Source organism: Fukomys damarensis, unplaced genomic scaffold (genome assembly GCF_012274545.1).
Source record: "Fukomys damarensis isolate Sample0158 unplaced genomic scaffold, DMR_v1.0_HiC HiC_scaffold_39, whole genome shotgun sequence".
Lineage (NCBI taxonomy): Eukaryota > Metazoa > Chordata > Mammalia > Rodentia > Bathyergidae > Fukomys > Fukomys damarensis.
In genome coordinates this window covers 107,911,214-107,929,534 of record NW_022900951.1, presented here as the reverse complement: position 1 = coordinate 107,929,534, position 18,321 = coordinate 107,911,214, and the positions used below count along the sequence as shown (strand labels likewise).

At 38.0% G+C, this 18,321-nt stretch overlaps 1 long non-coding RNA gene across 6 annotated transcripts in view; it reads left to right on the top strand.

The window, feature by feature from the left end:
- LOC104854971 overlaps positions 1-3,428 on the top strand; it is a 119,035-nt gene extending 115,607 nt beyond the window's left edge. For 5 of the 6 annotated variants that reach the window (XR_004515848.1, XR_004515851.1, XR_004515849.1 and 2 more), the window contains one exon: positions 2,506-3,428. This is a non-coding gene — a long non-coding RNA (uncharacterized LOC104854971). The remainder of the gene's footprint in view (positions 1-2,505) is intronic. The other variant, XR_004515853.1, reaches the window with a different exon arrangement.
- The last annotated feature ends 14,893 nt before the right edge of the window (positions 3,429-18,321 follow it).

The following is an 18,321-nucleotide window of genomic DNA, read 5'->3' as shown; positions in this document are numbered from 1 at the left end:
GCTATAAACATGGGTGCACATACTTCTCTGTGATATGATTCTTTTAGTTCTCTTGGAAAGATACCCAGCAGAGGGATGGCTGGGTCAAATGGAACCTCCAGTCCAAGCTCTTTGAGGTATCTCCATATTGATTTCCATAGTGGTTGCACTAGTCTGCACTCCCACCAACAATGGAGGAGGGTTCCTTTCTCCCCACAACCCGCCAACATTTGTTATTGTGTGATTTCTTGATAGCAGCCATTCTTTGTGGGGTGAGGTGGAATCTCAGTGTTGTTTTCATCTGCATCTCTCAAATGACCAGTGATGTGGAACATTTTTTCAAATACTTTCTTGATGCTTTTACTTCTTTGTCTGAGAAATGTCTGTTCATTTCGGATGCCCATTTTTGAATCAGGTCTTTATATTTGGGGGGTCAGGCCCTATTTTGAGTGTCCAGTCCCTTCTCTGCCAAAAGATCACCATTCATTTGCTGAAGTGTAAAATGGTATGGGCAGCTCCTTCACACTGAGCTACATTTTCTGTCCTTTTTTTAAAAAAATCTTGATAAGTTGCCTAGGCTAGGTTTGAACTTGTGATTTAACTGCTTCAGCCTCCTAGAGTTCTGGGATTACAGGCATGTGCCATCATACCCAGCTAGCCATTTTACTGTTACTATTAACCTGTATTTGTCCTGAGGTCTTCATCCAAGTACAACAGCTGAAGATTTTTTAAAAAAAATTATTTTTCATTGAGATTATTGGTAACTTTTAGGTATACAGTGCAGTTACATTCATCATTGGGATCTTTTACTTTACATGACAGATCTTGGTTCTCATTTTTTCCTCATACCCCTGCCCTCGCTTCACCTCCTCCACCCTTCCCTATTTACAAAAACTGTTTCCATTTTTGCATTTTCTCATATTTTTTCTTTGCTCTTATTTCCTTTCCCCTACTCTTCTCACTACCCTACACCTTTAGCCCTTTTCTTCCCAGTTCACAATAGCAGTTATACAATTTGAATCTTATTTAAACTTTTTTTTCATTGAGTTTATTGGTACATTTTGGGTATACAGTACAGTTACATTCATTATTGGGATCTTGTACCTTTATATGACAGGTCTTGGTTCTCATTTTTTCCCCTTGTCCCTTCCCTCCTTTATCCCCTGCCTCCCCTCTCCTTTTACAAACACTTTATTTCCATTTTTTCATTTTCTCATATTTTTTCTTTTCCCTTATTACCTTTCCCCTACCCTTTCCACTTTCCCTACACCTTTATAGCCCTTTTCTTCCCATTTCACATTGTCAATTATATCATTAGGATCTTATGTACAATTATAGTTTTTTATACCAGAGTACACTTTTGGTTTTTCACACCAGAGAAACTATTTGGCATTTACACATGTGTGTTCTTTTTCTTTCTTTTCTCTTTTTTTTGGGGGGGGTACCATGAATCAAACTTGGGTTCTTGTGCTTGCAAGGCAGGCAGCAGAACCACTGAGATAAATCCCTGGCCCATGTTCTTTTTTTTTTCATTTATTGGTATTTAAAAGTATACAGTACAGTTACATTCATTCATCATTGGGACCTTGTACATTTACATTACAGACCTTGGTTATTTTTTTCCCATACCCCTGCCCTCCCTTAGAACCCTCCACCTTTCCCTATTTACAAAGACTTTGTTTCCATTTTTCCTTTTCTCGTATTTTTTCTTTGCCCTTATTTCCTTTCCCCTATTCTTCCCACTTCCCCTACACCTTTAGCCCTTTTCTTCCTATTTCACACTATCAGTTATACAACCTGGATCTTATTTATACTTTTACTTTTTCACACCAGAGAAACTATTTGGTATTTACACATGTTTGTCTTATTTATTTCACTTAGGAGTATGGCATCAATATGTATCCATTTTTCTATAAATGACTCTAGTTTCTCATTCTTTATGGCTGAGTAATATCCCAATTTATAGAAAAACCACATCTTCTTTATCCATTCTCCAAATGATGGGCAAATGGGCTGTTTCTAAGTTTTAGCTATTGCAAACTGTGCTGCTATAAACACGGGTGCACATGTATCACTGTGATATTATTCTTTTGATTCTTTTGGAAAGATACCCAGCAGAGGGATGGCTGGGTCAAATGGAACCTCTAATCCAGGTTCTTTGAGGTATCTCCATATTGATTGCCACAGTGGCTGCAACAGTTTCCACTCCCACCAGCAGTGCAGAAGGGTTCCTTTCTCCCCACAACCCCACCAACATTTGTTGTTAGTTGATTTCTTTTGTTTTTTTTTGGTACCAGGGTTCGAACTCAGGACCTTGTGCTTGCAAGGCAGGTGCGGTGCCACTGAGCTAAATCCCCAGCCCTATTAGTTGATTTCTTGATAGCAGCCATTCTTTGTGGGGTGAGGTGGAATCTAAGTGTTGTTTTCATCTGCATCTCTCTAATGACCAGTGATGTTGAACATTTTAAAAAATATATTTATTTGATGCTTTTATTTCTTTGTCTGAGAAATGTGTGTTCATTTCAGATGCCCATTTTTGAATCGGGTCTTCATATTTGGCAGAGCTCTGTACCTGACAGTAATCTTCTGACACAAGATCAAGCCGAGGGCAGCACCTGATACTCATCTTTTAGACCAAGATCGAGCGCAGTTTCGATGGGACAGCGTGGAATGAATGTCAGTAAGAAGATATAAAGGATAGCAGACACTGACCTCATCACCCCTGCCAACTTGTTCTTGTGGTGGCCCACCATGTACACAGGACATATCTTGTTTTTCATTCAGATCACCTTTTCTCCTTGAGCACTTCTTTTCTGCCCTAAACTTTTGCATTCATCAATTGTTCCCACCAATTTATTGTACTGGACAGTAAGAGCCAGGAAATCACTGTTGCTTATTACAACACTGAGAATGCTCCTAACTTCAATTATAATAATGGTCAGGAATTAAAGATATCTAGGTTTTATCAATTTCCTCCCTCCCCTTCCTGTCTTTCAGTTCCCTTTCTGTATACTAAAGATCCATGCCACTATTTTCTGCTGTCTATTCTTTATTTTTGCACTTTATTTATATGTTGAAATTCTCATATGAGAGACAGTGGCCATGTGTCCATTGAGCCATTTAAACTAGCGCTCAGAACCTAGAATCTAGCCCTCAGTTTAGTGGCATTGAGAACTTTGTAGTGACTAGTGCCAGATAACACGACATACAAAGCCTGAAGTAGACAAGAGAAAGTTAGTTCATAGAAGAAAAACAACAGTACTTAGTAGCTACAATATTTACATTGGCATCTGAATTATATAAGCAGACATATATAAGAAGCCAAATCATTACCAGAGGGATAGTTTGGATGTATGTGGGGGCCCTGCCATGGCCCTCTTGGCCTTTGACATTGGAAAGGAAACTTCTTCCTCTACACTCAAGGCATTGATACTATCTACGTAAAATTTGTTACTTTTCTAGGACTCTGCTTGTTAAAGTTGTTTTTTGACCCTGCAATGGGAGAAACTCAAAGAGACATCCACAGATCTGATGTTCTTTGTAAAGAGTCAGAAAATGCAGTCTTTGCATAAGATAAAAACAATTGCTTGGTGTTTTCTGTTGTTGTGTGCCTTTAAAAGCTTCCTGGTGATGTGAACCTATAAAAGGAGCTGTTTCTGTGAAATAAATCAGACTGCTCTTGGTCTCCACTCAGGGTTGAGTGTTCTTTCCTTTCTCAATCCTCACTCCCCGACTCAGGCATGTTCGTGTTGTGACAGCTGGACCACCACAGATGTATTAAAGTAACACAATGGCAATGCACGAGGACAGACTGAAGGACATAGCTTTTGAAAGAACTAGTAGTTCAGGGAACCTGGATCTCTCATGGCTGTAGCTATATTTCCCTGAAAATAAGGCCAGGTCTTATATTAATTTTTACTCCAAAGGATGCATTAGGGCTTATTCTCCGGGGAGGTCTTATTTTTTCCTGTACAAAAATATACATTTATTTATGTATAAAATCCACATTTATTCATGTACAGAAATTGATACTTAATTCAAATGCAGTCATGTCATCTTCTTCTGAAACATCTTCATAATTCTTCAAACCCCGAATTCCAGACTATATTTTTTGGAACTCCATGTGCTGTAGAACCACTGGCCCCAATCTCACATCCAGCAATAGAGCTCTCCTTAATTAAGTACTACTTCTTGTCCATGTAGCCTGCTCACAATGCATTGACAACACAGCTGTTTGTGATTTTACCCCATGAATTCTTCACCCAAGTCACAACCTTTTGCATGCTGGGCTTCACAAAATTTCCATTAAATCAAGTGTTCATTGAAGACTTCCAAGACAGGAGTGGCAACACTAAGTAAAATGACTTTTATAACCACCTGTGCCTCTGCATTGTTGAATCAGGTACTGGCATAACCAGGAGGCCCCAGAGCTCTGTGGGTTGGTGTGGGGGGTGAAGGAATTCTGCAGAGGTGCCCTTACAAGATGGGTGGTCCTCACCCATTTGCTTGAGTGAAGGCCCGTGGTCCTGGAGTTGGGGAGCAGTGAGTTTCCCGCGTGACTCGGTGCACTTCTTGACTTTAATTTTAACACCACTGATTGAATGTTTCAGTAAAGAAGCTTTCAGTCAACTTGATCAGTTTGATTATGTAATGAGCACAGCACCTAATGTTTTGACTTGCTCTTTTGTGAGAGCCAATGGTTAAGGTAGATTTTGTGTTTGAACAATATTCCAGGAGCTTTGGTGACTTTTGTTGGCTTGAAGTCTGATTTTTTTTCTTCCTAAAATACCTAAAAATTCTAATGTTGAACTTGCCCAGATTTGTGTGGAACAAGGCTTAGAAAAATGAAAGCTGTAGATTGAATAGTAATCCCAGTATAGTAGAGGAGGGAAAATTTTGGTGCCATAATTTATCTTCTTTGGTGTTGGATGAAATCATCTGAAATGTATTTCTGTTCCAAAATTTAAGCTTCAATAAGTTTGCATAATTAAAAAAATAAAATGCCACCCCAAAGTCTCATGTGTTCAGAGGTGGGTGATCTCGGAAGGTAATGGGATCATGGAACGTTATACTCATTGGTGAATTAATCTACTGATGATTTCATAGCTGAATGTGTTGCAGATGGGGCCTGGTTGGATGAGGTGGGGTGAGGGTGTGATCTGGAAGGGTGTATTCTTTTTCTTTTGTGTGTGTGTAGTACTGGTAGCTGATGCCAGGTGTTTTGCACTGAGCTGCATCCCTGCCCTTTCTTTATTTGAGATGGGGTCTTTCTTAGTCCCTTAGTTGTCCAAGATGAACTCATATATATATTTAGGTACCAGGGATCGAACTCGGGACCTTGCGATTGTGAGGCAGGCAGCGGAACCACTGAGCTAAATCCCCAGCCTTTGATCCTCCTGTCTAAGCCTTTCCACAGTGCCAGAATTACAAGAATCCAACATCATGAAACTAGCTCTGGAGGTGTGTGTTCTTGTCCCTTCCTTGACCTTTCTGCTCCTGGACTGGCATAAGGTGAGAAGCTTTCCTCTGCCATGCCCTTCTGGCTTGCTGTTTCTGCCTTGGAGGAATTCAATTGTGGACTGGACCCATTGAAACTGTGAGTCAAAAAACTTTATGGCTTAAATGGCCAGTGTCAGATATTTTTGTAACAGTGATGGAAAAGTGACTAAGGCACTACTAAAACTTATTTATTTATTTTTATTAAATAATTGAATTTATTGGTACATTTTAGGGATAAAGTACAGTTACATTCATTATTGGGATCTTGTACTTGGTTCTCATTTTTTCCCCTTGTCCCTGCCCTCCCTTCACCCCCTTCTGCCCTCCCCATTTGCAAACATTTTATTTCCATCTTTTCATTTTCTCAAATTTTTTTCTTTTCCCTTATTACCCTTCCCCTACCCATCCCACCTTCCCTACACCTTTAGCCCCTTGCTTCCCATTTCACAATATCAGTTATCTCATTAGGATTTTATGTACTATTACATTTTATTTGCACCAGAGAAACTATTTGGTATTTACACATGTGTGACTTATTTGAGTATATCCTCAATATGTATCCATTTTCCTATGAATGCATCTAATTTCTCATTCTTTATGGCTGAGTAGTATTCCAATTTATAGAAAAACCACATCTTCTTTATCCAGTCACCAACTGATGGGCAAATGGGCTGTTTCCAAGTTTTAGCTATTACAAACTGCGCTGCTATAAAAATGGGTGCACATATATCACTGTGATATGATTCTTTTAGTTCTTTTGGAAAGATACCCAGGAGATGGATGACTGGGTCAAATGGAACCTCTAGTACCAGCTCTTTGAGGTATCTCCATATTGATTTCCACAGTGGTTGCACCAGTCTGCACTCCCACCAACAATGCAGAAGGGTTCCTTTCTCCCCACAACCCTGCCAACATTTGTTATTGATTGATTTCTTGATAGCAGCCATTCTTTGTGGGGTGAGGTGGAATCTCAGTGTTGTTTTCATCTGCATCTCTCGAATGACCAGTGATGTGGAACATTTTTTCTTATATTTACTTGCTGCTTTTACTTCTTTGTCTGAAAAGTGTCTGCTCATTTCAGATGCCCATTTTTGAATTGGGTCTTTATATTTGGGGGGGCTGATTGTTTTGAGTTCTTTATATATTCTAGATAATAGACCTTTGTCTGAGGAGCAGCTGGTAAGAATTTTTTCCCAATTTGTAGGTTGTCTCTTAGTCCTGTTGATGGTTTCTTTTGCAGTGCAGAAACATTTTAATAAGATGAGATCCCAGTTGTTGATTCTTTCTGCTAGTTCTCGTGCTACTGAGGATTTGTTCATAAAGTCTTTTTCTATGCCAATGTCTTCAAGAGTTCTGCCTAACTTATCTTCCAGCAAGTTTAGTGTTTCTGTTTTAATATTTAGATCTTTAATCCACTTGGATTTTACTAAAGTACCATTATTTTCATTGCAGAGGACTTTTACCTCCTTAGTTAAGTTAATTCTGAACTATTTATTCTTGGTTGCATTATGAATAGCACTGTTTTCCTAAGTGCTTTCCTATTGAAATCATTTTGGTGTAAAGGAACACTGTTAATGTTTTCTGTGTTGATTTTCTATTCTGCTACTTTGTTGCATTTGATTATTAATTGTACAAGTCTTTTGGTGGATCTTTTTTGGTATTTCATGTAGAAGATTATACTGTCTGTAAATAATGATAATTTGACTTCTCTACCTATATACTATCATTGTTTTCTTTTACATGACTAATCACTCTAGCTTGTATTTCGAGTACTATGTTGAACATGAGTGGTTATAGTGAGCATCCTTGTCTTGCTTCTGATTTTAGAGTGATAGCTTTCAGTTTTCCCCATTGAATATGATGTCAGCATTAGCTTAATTATAAATGCATTTTATTAGATTGAGATAAGGCCCTTCTATACATATTTTCTTTTGTATTTTTATTATATATGGATGTTGGATTTTTCAAAAAATTGTCTGCATCTATTGAGATTATGTGATTTTTGTCCTTGTTTTTGTTTGTGTGGTGAATTATATTTTTTTTATTTATTGACTTACCTATTTTGAACCATCCTTTTATCCCTGGGATGAAGCTTACTTGGTGACAATGTACAATCTTTTTAATGAATTCTTGTGTTTTGTTTGTTTGCCACTATCTTGTTGAGGATTTTTGCATATATATTTATTACAGTAATTAGCATTCATTGGATCATTTTTTGATTTTTTTTCTGAGACAGGGTCTTCTGTATAGTTCAGGTTGGCTTTGAATTCACTATGTATTCCAGGCTATCATCAAACACATGGCGATCCTCCTGACTCAGTCTCCTAAGATCTGCCATTACTGGCATGCACCAAAATACATGCCCTTGTTTTGGAATCAGGGTAATGCTAGCTTGCAGGAATGACTTTGAGAGTATTCTTTGCTTTTAAATTTCTTTAAAGACCTGGAGGAGTATTTGTGTTAGATCTTTCCTGGAGTTGGATTCGGCAGTGAATCCAACCAGACCTTGGATTTTCTTATTTGTAGTGTTTTTATTACTGCTTCTATTTCATTGCTCATTAGGACATTATTCAAGATTTTTTTATGGCTGTTTGTTTTAGTTTTGGCATTTTATATATATGTAGGAATCTGTCCATTTCTTTTGAAATCCCCAGTATATTGGCATACGGGTCAGCAGAGTAGTTGTTAATAATCTTTTATTTCAGCAGTGTTCATTATGATTTCATCTGTTTTTGCTTCTAATCTCATTGACTTGGGTCTTTCTTTCTTTTTTTGGATGCAATTGGCCAATCATTTGCCTATTTTGTTTATTCTTTTGTGGAACCAGCCCTTCAATTCACTGTTTCTTTGTACTTTCTGCTCAGTTTTACTGATTTGTGTTCCAATCATTATGATTTCTTTCTTTGTACTATGTTTGGATTTAGATTGTTCTTGTTTTTCTAGGCCCTTAAAGTGCATCATTAGGTTATTTATTTGTGTTTGCTCTGTTTTGTAATGTAGGCCTTCACAGCTATAATTTTCCTCTCAGGCCTGCTTTCATTGTGTACCCTGAGTTCTAATATGTGGTAGCATTATTGTTTGATTCTAGAAACTATCTAATTTCTTCTATAACCCATTTAATAGGATACTGTTTAATTTCTATGCATTTGATTAATTTCTCTGTTTTGTTTTGCCATTGATTTGTAGTTTCTTCTATGATCTGATAATACATATGATATAATTTTTATTCTTTTGCATTTATTTAAGAATACTTTACTGGGTAGTAAGTATTCTAGTTTTGAGAAATTTCTCCGTGCTGCTGAAAATAATGTGCATCCTTATTGTTGTTGGGTGGAACACTGTAGATATCTATTAAGTACACTAGTTCAAAAATTTGGTTAAACTCTGGTATTTCTTTGTTGAAATTTTATCTCATTAATCTATCTGTGGAGCATTGAGTTTTCCTCCCTATAATTGTGTTGGTGTTTATCTGATCTTTCTTGTTCAGTAGTACTTGTTTTATGAAGTTTGTTGTGCTGTTTTTTTGGTACGTATACATTAATAGTTATCTGTTTCTCTTGAGTCATTCCTTTAACCAATATGCAGTGATCTTCTTTTTCTCTTCTGATTTAGTGTTGACTTGAAGACTCCTTTGTCTGAAAACAAGATAGCTACTCCTTCTTATTTGGCAGTTCCTCTTGCCGGAAACATTGTTTTTCATTCTTTAATTTTTGTCTATGAATTTCTTTTTGAAATTAAATATATTGCTTATATAGAGTATACTGTTGGATTTTCTGATCCATTCTGTGAATCTGTGTCCTTTGATTGGGGAATTGAGACCAACCACATCGAGAGTTTTTACTGATAAATAATGATTTATTCCTGTCATTTCTGATTCCCTTTCTTTCTCTTCTACTTAATTGGTCACCCTACCCCGTGCATTCATTCCATTAGACTTGTTGACATTGTCCACTTCATTGCCTCTTTTTAGGATACCTTCAGAACTTTTTGGAGTTCTAGTTTGGTTGTTCTGAAATTCTTTAAGTGCTTTTCGTCATGAAAAGATCTTATTTCTCATCAACTTTGAAAGAAAGTTTTGCAGTAAATATCAATCTAGGTTGGAAATAGTTTTCTTTCAGGGCTTGAAACACTTTACTCCAAAATCTCTTGGCCTGAGCTTAAACTTTTCACAGGGGTTGTGTCTCATCTGAACCCTCTCTGTACTAGTATTGTTATAGGATAGTTTCTTTAGAAATGGCTCACCAGTCAAAAGTATTGCAGGTTCTTCTTGCCTTGAATAAAGTATTAGATGAGACAAGCCAAATATGGTACCATTTTTTTTGAAGAGCATAGGTTAAATGAGTATGGGAGGAAACAGCTCTGCAGAGTCAGCTTGGGCCAAATAAAGAGAAAAAGAGGATAAAAGCAAAAGTAAAAGTACACGCTGCATCTGAGAAACATGGTGTGGGCTACTGTGCAAACTCATGCATGATAGTAGTTTTCAGTGATGGCTGCTCTTCTTTTAATGCTGCCCACATCTTATGGGAGCTCATGAGAAATTCTACATATGGGGTCTTCACACTGCCCTGGAACCTTGTATTTTTCAGGTCCCACTCATTTCCCCAGAGAGCTTTGCCATGCCCTACCTCCTATATAATTTCCCCTGAGAGATGTAAGAACCATAAATCTTCATGGGGTGCTGAAGAATTGGAAGTGTCTGTCTTCCATAGCTTCTTTAAGCTGGAAGGAACTGTAGATCCTATGTATTAGGGATTATGTACTCGCCAACTGCCTTAAGGAATTGTGGCTTGTGGCTGGGTTGAGCTAAGAAAAACCTGCCAGAAAATAATGAGAAAAATGTTAGTGACCCTTGAGCTGCCTATTTGATGGGAGAAAGAAACTTTATTATTAGCCAAGATGTGAGTATCAGGTCAGACTTCCACACTTCCTGTAGAGAAGAATGTATGTTAGAGAAGTATGTCAGATAAGATATCAAGAGTCCAAGCCCCTTGGCCTTAGTAAGATCTCATTTACTAATCTGTGGCATCACTGGAGCTTTGCTTTTTGAAAAGAAATTTCATGTTTTCCAGAGGCTCACAGGTGTGGCTTTCTTTTCGATGACCTTGTTCTTTAGACAGTTCAAGTGGGATTAGCTTCAATCTAGAAAGATGAATCCAATCCATCTCTTCCACCTTTACTGCAGTGGGTGTTGTAAGGATCACCTGAAAAGGAGCCTTTCCATTTTGGCTTTAACTGGTCTGCTGGTGTTCCCTCTCTCCAAGTGTTCAGTGGAACTTGGTTTCCAAGGAAGACAGTGGGTGGTCCCCCTGGGCCGGGACCTGGTAGAACTCTGTTTCCATAAATTTGGATATCTTCTTGTATGTTGCCCAGATCGATGAGATATTGTAAGAGTCTTGTAGTCTCTGGGTCTACAATCATCATATCAGAGGATTGAAATGGCCTTCCATATAACATCTTGCCTGGGCTCAAATTTAGCCCAGTTTTGGGCAGGTTACAAACTCTCATGAGTGCTACTGATAGCAATTACAGCCAGGATTCAGATGTCTCTTGGAAAAGTTTTACCAGGGCTCACTTTGAGGTCTGGTTGGCTCTCTCTACCTTTCCAGAAGATTAAGGCCACCAAGTGGAATGAAATGGGTACTTTATTCCTAATGCCTCTGCCACTCCCTGAGTTATTTGGGAAGCAAAAAAGGTCCATTGTCCCTATGTAGACTAGGGTAGTCCAAATCCACTTCTTTAAGTAGCATCTGGACAGCCCTTGAAGGTGTTACTTAAGACTAACATTTGTTTAAATTGTCAACATGGTGGTATATGGATAAAGTCCTCCCCAGGGTTTGTCCCTCTCCTCTGCACAGGTTCTAATAAAGGAGGTGGCCTGGACTTGCCTAAATTGTTGTAGACACAAAATGGGTGAGCTTTGCAGACCTGTTTGGTGGTTGTTGCTAGTTGTAATACTGTGAAAACTCAAGTGACCATTTCCAATGTAGTATTTCTTCCCTTATGGAAGGAATCATGAAGTGTTTTTATAGTCTTCCACTCTGTCCCTTGGGGAAGGACCAGTTTGTTTCATAAATACCACAAATCCCTTTTGAATTCCTACTTTCCCTAAGGCCCATTTATCCTCCTGGGGGGTAATAGACTGGTTTTAATGCTTCCTCAAGACCTGAGAATAAGGCTAGAGTCCTAAGGGGCTCTAAGGCTGCCATTTTTGTTTCTTATAAGCCTGTTGATTTTTCAAGGATATTTTAGACATGTCTGGGAACAGGGACAGTCAAATCTCCAGTGCCATGAGTCAGTCATGTTAGTTGCCTCACAATTAGAGCAGAGCCCTGGTGGAGGATTGGTGAAATCTCATGTCCAGTTTTCAGGCTTCTTACACTTGAAACAAATTTTTTCCTCAGTTGTTCTTGAGTTCTTTCTTAGATGACCTGGGTGAATTTAAAGCATTACCAATTGCAGCAACTATAATCACAGCTTTTTACTTTTCTCTCTCCTCTGGGTCCTGTCTGCTAAACACAGAAAAGGCCATGTCCAGAAATTGGGTTATAGGTGTCTGAGGACCCATCTGAAATTTTTATAACTTATGCCAAATATCTGGGGCTGACTGCCAGTTGAAATGTTGTCTCATTATTGCCTCTCCCTTCTCAGGAACTGGATCTGTATTAGTATACTTGTGGAAGACCTGTGCTAGTCAGTAATGAAACAAAGCTGGACTTTTTTCTACACCCTGTAAGACTACACTCACTTTATCATAATTAACAGACTTTTAAATGAACCTTTTCATCCTCATGGTAACAAATCTATCATAGTAAACATCATTTTAGTCCATCCTGAGTACTATATTCTCAATTTGGCTCTGTTGAAGGGAGAGTAGCCTCTCCAGGGTGGTTTTATTTACCTTTTCAAGGCATATTGCTCATCTGCATGGTTTTTTGCCTTTTGTCTCTCATATGGGGTATAGAAAGTGGCCAAGACATATTGGACAGCTCACTATGATAAACCAAAAGCAAGGGTCAAATTTGTAAACCCACCTGCAAACTTACTGGGGTCTTCTGAGAGTTGGCTTAATCATTCCTTGCATAACTGAACACCTGGAACTGAAACAGGAACATGTGCTCAAGTATTTCCTTCCATCCCTGGGACTTCTCTTATGGGCAGGACAAGTTGTGAGCCACAGTAGTAGGAGACATCAATTTGGATTTGACCTGTGGGGTTTAAATCTGTCTGCGTATTTCCTGTGGGATTTAGTGATACCTGAGGAGGCTATCAAGGGACCTGAGAAATGTTGGGCTCTTCTGGGGCAGAAGGCTCCAATGGAATCACCTAGCTACTTGAAGGGGATGGACCTGATTTATTGGTTTTTAGGAAAATAAGGGGGAGGTTGAAGTGAGCTCCTAGTGTGGTTATCCTCCCTAAATAGATTTGCAAGATCGAGATTCCCTTAAGAGACAAATGAGGTTCTCAAAACAGGATATCTTTTTCTTCCTTGGAGCCTGTGCTAAGTACCATAGCTGTCAAATCTTCTTTTTGATAAACTGTTATAAAAGCCCCCAAATAAGACATTTTACTCTGCCTTTCATTATTGAAGCAGAAATGTTGTCAACTGGACAATAGTTTCATAGTCTAGAGTGCTGTCTGGTACCACTTCTTTGTCACTTCCCAATTCATATTGAGCCCAAACTGTATTACAATAGTAGATAAACTGTTTTTGTTTTAAATCATCAGGATTAAACCTGTCACATTCATCAAGGATATGGCCTAGTGGTGAAATCTGTGTGGTGAGGAGATCCAATAGATTTCCCATCTGCCTGTTTTAGGACCTAGAGAAAGAAAGGAGAAAACTAGGTTCTGCTCCTTAAGGTGTTATTCCATGCATAAGGAGGAGACCCAAAGCACACAAGGTACCCCTTGTGTGTCTTTACAAAACTTGAAAAGGATATCTCTATCCGAGAAACTTTAGGGAATACATCACTTTACCACTGAAGAAAGCCCTCCCCCAGGGGCATTTTTCTCCACATTTGGACCCATTAACTCCATAAGGAGAAGGGGGCTGGGTCATCTGTTAGCCTTGCACAGTCCAAATTCCCTTTAGTTAGCGGCAGAACTTTCCCAAGCAAAGATCTTTTAACCACCTCATTGAACCACTTGATTGCATGATGATATGATGTTGGCTGTTGGTTTTTAATAGATAGCTTTTATCAAGTTTAGATAAAAACCATTTATTCCAATTTTCTGCTTTTTCTTATTGTGAATGAGTGTTGAATTTTGTCAAATGCCTTTTCTGCATCTGTTGAGATGATCATATGGTTTTTGTCCTTAACTGTCAATATTGTGTATTACATTTATCATTTTGTGTATGTTGAACCATCCTTGCATCTCTGGAATAAATATGACTTGGTTCAGGTGTATGATCTTCTTTTTTTTTTTTTTTCAGCTTTAATTGAGTTTATTGGTACATTTTAGGGATACAGTACAGTTACATTCATTGTTGGGATCTTGTACCTCTACATGACAAGTCTTGATTCTCATCTTGATGACTGTCTGTATTCTGTTTGCCAGCATCTTATGGAGGATTTTTGCATCTATATTTATTTGGGAGATTGGTCTGTAGTTCTCTTTTTTGAATGGGCCTTTCCCTGGTTTTGGAAGCAAAGTCACACTTCCTATCAGGAATGAATTTGGAAGTATTGCTCCCCTTCAATTTCATTGAAAAGATTAAAGAGTACTGGAAATAGTCCTTCTCTAAATGTCTTGTAGAATTCAGCAGATAATCCATCAGGACCTACGCTTTTCTTTGTTGGTTAAATTTTAATTACATTTTCAGTTTCACTGATTGTAATTGGGGTGTTTTGAATTTTTAATCTTTTTTTTCAACTTTGATAATTCATAAGTATCAAGAAATCTGTCCATTTCTTCCATTTTATTAGAGTACAGGTTCTCGAAGTAGGTATTGATGATCCTGTGGATTTCTGCTGGATCTGTTTTGACTTCACCAATATTCATTCCTAATTGTGTGAATCTGAGCCTTTTCTTTCCTTTTTTTTTGACAATGTTGGCTAAGGGTTTATCAATTTTTTTTGAGACAGGGTCTCATTATGTAGTTGAGACTGAACTGGAACTCATTATGTAGCCCTGGCTGGTCTCGGACTCACAGCAATCCTCCTGTCTCAGCCTCCAAAGTGCTGGGATTAAAGGCCTGCGCCACCACACCCAGCTAAGGGTTTATCAATTTTATTTATTCTTTCAAAAAACCAATTCTTAGAAATTGACTATTTGTAGTAGTTATTAATCTATCACCTTTAAACCATGTGAATTAAATAAAAATCAAGGACCAGCCCAAAATATGTTTATAGTGAATAAACTCTTCTCTATATCAATTTTATGCTTCAGGATGGGGACTTCAAAGGAGTTAAGAGGAGAGGAATAGATAGGTAGCAGAATAGGAGGTTTCAAGTGAAGCCAGGGGACACAGGATGATCATGCAGACTCTAGGAAACTGTTGAAGACAAGAGGGAAAGACAAAGTGCCAGAATGAAGACAAGAATAGAACAATTTAACAGTAATAAGGAAGCTATAAATTATACTCACTTTCCTTGGAAACTAATGACCCTTGAGAGAAGGAAAAAGAGAGAATAAAAGAAAAAAGAAAGAAGAAATTCATATTAAGGCAGGAACAGGAACAAAGTGGGAGATGAAGGATAATGTGGGGGAGCAAGAGACTGAGCAGGAAGAAAGAAAGAAAAAAGGAAGAATTTGCGGAATGGGAAACAATAATATTTACCAAAAAAAAAATATGAGGAAAAGAAAGAAAAATTTGAGGAACCTCTTTCAAGGGAATATCTCTGTTGTCACAATAGACATTGTGGGCAGCAGTGTTTAGTACTAAGACAATTAGTCTCAGTTAGCCGATGGCAGACCCCTGGGATTCAGGCTTAATTCTGGCTACAAGGCCCAAGTTGAGCTCCCTGACCTCCTGCAGGGTTGAACTCTGCAATATTCTACTACAGGTTCCTGCTGCCTTTCCCCTGAAGATAGTCTGAGTTCTGGTGGAAGGTAGTGATCCCTCCAACTTATCAACTATGGAGTTCTGATGTGCCTTTATTGCAGTTGTTCACTTCCGTTCTATCTTCTGGAGCTCAATAACATGGCCTCTCTGACCACCTGTGCCTATGCAGGGTTGATCCAGGTACTCACACAAGTGGGAGGGCTGAGAGTACAGGGGTCGGGGGTGGGGGATGCTGCAGAGGTGCTGCTGTGGCTGGTGGTCCTCACTGGAGTCCTCTGATGTAGGCAGGGTGCTCTGGCGAGCTCTGCATGAAGCTGGGTGGTCCTCACCAGACTCTTCTGATGAGGGCTTGGGCGCTGGAGAGATCTCTGTGCAGCTGGGCTTCAGATGCCCATTTTTTGAATTGGATCTTTATATTTTGGGGGGGCTAAATTTGTTGAATTCTTTATATATTCTAGATTTTAGATCTTTGTCTGAGAAACAGCTGGTAAAAAGTTTTTCCCACATTGTAGGTTGTCTCTTAGCTCTGTTGGTGGTTTCTGTTGCAGTGCAGAAGTTATTAATAAGATGAGATCCTCATGGTTGATACTTTGTGCTAGTTCTCAGGCTACTGAGGATTTGTTCATAAAGTCTTTTCCAATGTCAATGTCTTCAAGAGTTCTACTTAGTTTATTTTCCAACAATTTTAGTGTTTTTATTTTATTATTTAGATCTTTAATACACTTAGATTTTAGATTAGTGCATTGTGAAAGATAGTGGTCTAATTTCAATCTTTGACTGGTTGAAATTCAGTTTTTCCAACACCATTTATTAAAGAGGCTCTCTTTCCTCCAGTGAGGATGGTTGGCTTCTTGTCATAGTTGAGGTTAGCTGAGCATGTCTGGAATTGTTTCTGCATATTCTAATATATTCCCCTGACCTGCGGGTCTGTTTTTTGACATGTTGTTTTTATCATAGTGGCTTTGTAGTATAATTTCAAGTTGGGGATTGTGATACCCCATGCCATGTCTCTGTTGCCTAGAATGGTTGTTGCTATTCCAAGTCTCTTCTGGTTTGAAATGTAATTTTGTATTTTTTCTCTAGTTCTGTGAAATATTCTGTTGTGATTTCAATCTGGATTGCACTGACTCTGTGTATCAATTTTGAAAGTATGGCCATTTTGACTATGTTGGTTTTTCCTACCCAGAAACAAGGGATGTATTTCCATTTTCTTATAACCTCTTTGTTCTCTTTTTTCAGAGTTCTGTACATTTCAGTGAAGAGGTCTTTTGCTTCCTTCATTAGATTGATTCCTATATATTTCATTTTTTGGGTGTTATTGTGAAAAGAATTATTTCCCTAATTTCTCTCTCAGTAATTCTGTTATTTGTTTACAAGAAGGCTATTGATTTTTGAGTTTTTACCTTGTATCCAGCTACTCTCCTGAAAGTGTCAATTAAGTCTTGAAGTCCTTTGGCAGAGTTTTTTGGGTCTTCCATGTAGAGTATCATATTGTCAGCAAATGGTGATAGTTTAACTTCTTCCTTTAATATCTTTATTGCTTTAATTTTTTTCTCAGGTCTAATTGCTGAAGGTAATATTTCAAAAACTATTTTGAGCAGCAGTTGTGATAGTGGAATCTTTGTCTTGTTCCTGATTTCAACATGAAGGTTTACAATTTTTGGCCATTTAGTATGTTGTTGGCTTTTGGATTTTCATGTATATAGCCTTTATCAAGTTGAGATAATGACCATCTATTCTGATTTTCTACAGGGTTTTCATCAGGAATGTGTGTTTAATCTTGTTGAATGATTTTTTTTGCATCTATAGAGATGTTCATGTGGTTTTTGTCCTTGACTGTGTTAACATCATGTATTACATTTACTGATTCACATATGTTGAACCATCCTTGCATCATTGGAATAAATTGGACTAACTCAGGGTGTATGCTCTTCTTGATGATGCTCCGTATTCTGTTTGCCAGTATCTTATGGAGGATTTTTGTCTCAATGTTTATTTGGGAGATTGGCCTATAGTTCTTTTTTTTGGTTGGGCCTTTCCCTGGGTTTGGAATTAAAGTAACACTCGCTACCAGGAATGAATTTGGAAATATTGCTTCCATTTCAATTTTATTGAAATTTTAGAGTATTGGCAGTAGTTGTTTTCTATATGATTTGGAGAATTCAGTAGTGAATCCATGAGTACCTGTGATTTTCTTTGTTGGTAAATTTTTGATTAAAGTTTCAATTTCACTGATTGTAATTTGGGTGTTTAGAATTTTTATATCTTCATTCAATTTTAGTAATTCATATGTATCTAGAAACCTGTCCATTTCCTCTGTGTTTTCTATTTTAGTGGAGTACTGGTTCTCAAAGTAGGTATTAATGAACCTCTGGGTTTCTGCTGGATCTGTTGTGACTTTACCTTTTTCAATCCTAATTGCATGGATCTGAGCCTTTTCTTTCCATTGTCTGATAAGATTGGCTAAAGGTTTATCAATTTTATTTATTCTTTCAAAAACCAACTCTTCGATTCAATGATTTTTGTACTGTTCTTAGTCTCCATTGCACTTATTTCTGCTCTGATCTTTATAATTTCCTCCCTTGTACAAGTTTTGGGTTTGTCTTGCTCTTTGTAGGAGCTTAAGATTCTTCATTAGGTTGTTTATTTGAGCTCACACTGTTTTTCTAGTGTGGGCATTCACTGCTGTAAATATCCCTAGTAGGAATGCTTTCATCGTGTCACATAGATTCCTGTTTGTTGTATTGGCATTATCATTTATTTGTAAAAAGTGACTAATTTTTTCTTTAATTTTCTCTCTGACTTATTGATTGCTCAGGAGAGTGTTATTCAATTTC